This window comes from Camelina sativa, chromosome 11, assembly GCF_000633955.1.
Source record: "Camelina sativa cultivar DH55 chromosome 11, Cs, whole genome shotgun sequence".
Classification (NCBI taxonomy): domain Eukaryota; kingdom Viridiplantae; phylum Streptophyta; class Magnoliopsida; order Brassicales; family Brassicaceae; genus Camelina; species Camelina sativa.
The window spans coordinates 38,393,210-38,398,066 of record NC_025695.1 but is presented as its reverse complement, the minus strand read 5'-3'; positions in this window follow the sequence as shown (position 1 = coordinate 38,398,066).

Sequence of the window (4,857 nt, the reverse complement as noted above, 5' to 3'; positions counted from 1 at the left end):
TGATTGCTTCATTCAAATGTCTGACCCAAATCCTCGTGGTTCCGAGAGAGGTGGTGTTGAGTTTATATCACAGAGAGAAGCCTGTGTATAATCAGCGAGTATTCCGCTGGTGACTCCGTCTTTTTGAAACTTAATTGGCTAACCAATATTTTTTGAACTTCTGCTATGATACCCATATTCTTTTTGTAAAGATAACAAAGTTGCATGTTCTTCGTGACAACGTATAGAACATGCAACATTGTTCTGTATGCTGGAGCTCAAAGACGAGCGTATTCTTTTGTCTAGATGGGGTATGTCTTTTGTAACACGTATGCTAAGTTTATGTAAAAATGTATAAGCTTGGTGGTTAGTTAATATCTATAAGGTTTATGATTATTTTGTGTACACTAATCAACATTCATATTACACACTCATAAACCGTACTAAAAAAACATTCATTATACACATACGTATTACACATATTGGCCGCAAAGTTACATTAAAAAGGTTGCTGCTTAGACTAATACAGCTTAGACTATTACACATATTAGCCGCAAAGTTATATCAAAAAGAGCTTCCTACACTTAAACACTTAGACATCCCTGATATATCAAAACGAGACCATAATATGAAACATAGTGGATTTATGAGACATACATACCTTTCAACACATTTCCCGAAACTTGCAAGCATAGGTGAATGCGAAACAATGTTCACATATATCAAGTCCGTTGTGATGCTCCAACCAACACAGAGGAGCAATTTCGAAATGGTAATATCCATCAAAAATACGATATCCAAGAAGCCCCAATTCCCTAATTTGTGTCTCAACTTGATCAGTGATCATCACAACGTCGTGGATGTGTGGCACCTTCCTGAAGAAAGCTTTCGTCAACAGCAGCCCGTCTTCCATAGCTCCACAGCAGATGAGCATCATAGCATATGCGAAGTGCGTATAAATGCTCTCTGTAGCGGTTTCAACAAGCATATCTAGCACCTCTTGTGAAGGGCCAACTTGAGTCAATATTCGAAGTGATTCGACATATTTTGCTGTGAGATGTCCCTTCTCAAGACATTTCAACAAGAAGGGCCTATATGAGGAAGAAACATTAGCAAGCTGACCATTGAAAATAAATTCATCCAAATCTACCTCACACAAGAGTTCGTCAGAGTATACAAGCTCTTTGTACGCCGGTCCAGCAGCTATAAAAGGACCAAGGTGCCGAAACCCTTGCTTCCCTACACAGCGGATTTTATCCGCGACCACAGGCGTTGGAATGTAAGCCATGTTGAGTTATATTTGTATTAGGGTTCTACGTTTTAGGTCTCGAGTGCAACAAGTGAACATATAACAATTACTTTTATAATGGTTTTATAAATAAATTCTTGTTCCACTGTAAATAAATTTTACAGTTTCCGGTTGGAAAAACTCATTAATGTGGGTTAAATGTTCCATTTAACACACACCTAACTTGGTGATGTGAAAAACTTTTAAAGGCAGAGTTTAAGTGCCATGTGGTCATAGTATACTAAGAGTTGGAGCAGAGTTAAAATATGACCATCAATCAAGTCTTACAAAACCAAAAAAAAAAGAGAAAGATGTGACGACATCATCGTAAACACTCAAACCATTGTCAACCATTGCATGTTTGACGATTGTGGCCGATATGCCCACAGTTTCCACAACAATGGGCTTTCCTGGGCCTTTTCCTCTTCATGGCAATCTCGAATGGGCCTTTAGCTCTACTCAGCTTCGGTCTTTCAGATTGAGTCCTCACCAGTGGTGTTTTAACTCTCTTCTCAACGACATTGTTTGGTAATGGGCAGGTTTCATCCTTCGGCACAACTGATTTCGCATAACCATGTCCTAGATACTCTGTTCGAAAGTATGGATGGCCCTTAGAAATTCTTGAAACATTAGCAGTCTCTGCTTGCAACATCGAACATACGACAAGAACACTTCTTTTGTGATAGGTTGACCACATTCATGGATGCCCCACTTCTAACTTCGTATTGGTTTGGTTTGGATCGATCTCTTGCACAGCTAGCAAATTTGCTCTAGCAACTCGGGCCTAAAAAGCAGACAAAATTTAGTTAGTAGATGTTTAAGTAGGGAGAAGCTCCTCAACTTGACAAATAGCCATAATATTATCTTACCTGGAGAAGCTCCTCAACTTGAGTTGTTAGAACAATTGTCATAATAGCAGCATGTTTCCGTCTCGCAGCAAACCATCTAGTCAACATCATCCGTATCTCCTCTAGCAGGCTAACTATCGGATACTGTCTAGATGCTTTTAAGACATTGTTGAGAGACTCCGCTATGTTGGTGGTGGTGAAGTTATATCTATCACCTGGAAAGTGTACCCGACTCCACTTACTTACATCAGCCCGCACCAAATACGCATGTAGGACTGGGTCACCTGTTGAATTTGATGAAACAATTCATTGAAATCTTGGAGCCTATAAGCAGTTGCAGCCTTCTTCACCAAACCAAAAGTCTCAGAGCCTTTAAATCTAACCAGGATATTTTTGTGTAGATGGTAAGTACAAATTCCACGACTAGCAAGATGATACACTTTTACTATTGCTTTGCCGATGGACTTATGTCTATCCGATATAATGGCAAGCCCTTCATCATCTTGAATAACACGGCTGAGTTGTCTAAAAAACCATTCTCATGACTCATCGTTTTCCATATCAACCACAACAAAGCCTAGAGGAAATATGTTGTAGTTGCCATCTTGTGTCGTCGCCATTAGCAACGTCCCTAGATATTTGCCCTTTAAAAATGTACCATCAACAACTATGACTTTCCTCATGAATGGAAATCCATCTATGCTTTCCCCAAATGCTATGAAAACAAATTTGAATCTATCTAACTCATCCACTTCTACCCTAGTCAGAGTTCATGGATTTGCTTTTCTAATCATGTATAAGTACGAAGGTAGTTCTGAATATCCACTTTAATAACTACCCCTAACTAATTCACGAGCACACTTGAGAGTACGATGACCTTTCCAATAACCCATCTACAACAACAAAAAAATGAAATTTTATAAGATCCAAAACGAACACAGTGTAATATAACAAGCGTTTTCCAGTTTATGTAAAGTTTCATACACTTACCTTTATATCAAACCGTAGATTAAGGCCAGCTGCAACATGGTTTGGCACAACATCAGATCCAATACCCCCAACAAATTCTTTGTAGAGTTCCCCCAAAATATCTGGGGTTGCTTTCCTTGAACTTCTAGACCTTTTGGTTACTGAACAACTGTGTTGCCTTTGGTAAATCCGAATATGGAATATTGAAGAATAACCTATCATTGAAGCTCTCACCCTCCCCTGACAACCACGAACCCAACATCTTACAACATACAAATTAGGCCTTGATTCAGGCACATAGAAGTCAAACTTTTGGACTACACTTAATATCTTCAATCTAACCAACAAATCTTTTCTTGAATCATATGTTTCCCCAACCGCTATATCAATATCTTTGATATCTAATTCCTCAAACAGACTGCGAAAACTACAATTCCTTTTAGGAAACGAAAAACCTGTGTTTGCTACAGTTATTTCCACAATTGCCTCGTCGTCATCCTTAGTTTGCTCAACTTCATTTTCCTTAGGCAAATTATACTCTTCATCTCCAGAACTTGCTCCATCTGGGTCATCGAAAAAATCAAACCTCATTTCGTTATCTTCATCGTCATCTTCCCCTTCTTCCTCGTCTTCTGCCACTCGTTTTTCCCCTGACGCCTTCACTTCATAGTTATCTTGATGAGTAGCCATCTCCACTTTATCATATTCCCTAGTTTTAGAGATCTCCTCATCCCTTGAATCGACGATTTCAACACACAGCCGACTCACTCCTTCTTCTTGACTTTGTCAGATGAGTCCTTGAAACTGTCGCCCATTACAAACAAACACCGGCGGGGTGTCCTCTGGTAAGGAAAACGACGCACTCTTCAGTGCTAATTTGTATGATTACTTCACCTCACAAACTCTTCTATCTAACCCAAAATCCTCATACACCATTTCAACAAAATCCTCATAAGAAATTTGTCTAGTCAGTCCTATCACTCTACAACCTCTTCTGACATCGACTCTAAACAACCAACGGTTGCTAGAAAATAACTACTTCCCACATAACAAAGGGATCTCCAGCATTTTTTCAACAAATTTGGGAAAGTAATTGGAATAGACGAGATGGGTTCGACTAAGGAATGCAGACGATGTTTTTCGTGCTTTCACTTTTATCTTCAGGGCAAAATTGTCTTTTCAAATATTAGGAAACTCCAATTTAACCTACAAAAATATGTTAGGATTCACAACTTTTGATGTTCATATATTTTACCTTGTTTTCCCTTAGTTTATTCACAACTTTTGCATCTTTTGCTATCCATTTAGGCCATTATTGTGTAGCTTTAGGACTAATCATGCATTAGAGTATAGTTGCATTGCATTTGCATCTTTTCATGCATAAACAGGTGATTTTGGAGCTTAAGGAGCATGGAAGCAATGCTGAGGAGAAGTGAAGCAATCCTGAGGAGAAAACAAGAGAGTTAAGGCTGTAGAATCAAGGTCCGGAGTCCAACTCGACCGCACCACTCGACCACCACTCGACCGTGTGCTGAGGAGGACTCGACCGAGTGGAGAATGCACGAGAGAAGCCAGCTCGACCAGCCACTCGACCGAGCACTGGTCGAGTTGACCGAGCCGTTGACTACTTTGACTTTTTGTATTTTTAGGGCTTCCACCTCACCTCCTATATAAGGCCCTTGTACCTGCAGCCACCAAAGAGTCCAGCTTTTTAGAGAGTCTAAAACCTAGTTTTTACCTTTTTTAGATTTTATTCCTTTTGCACTTTCTTTT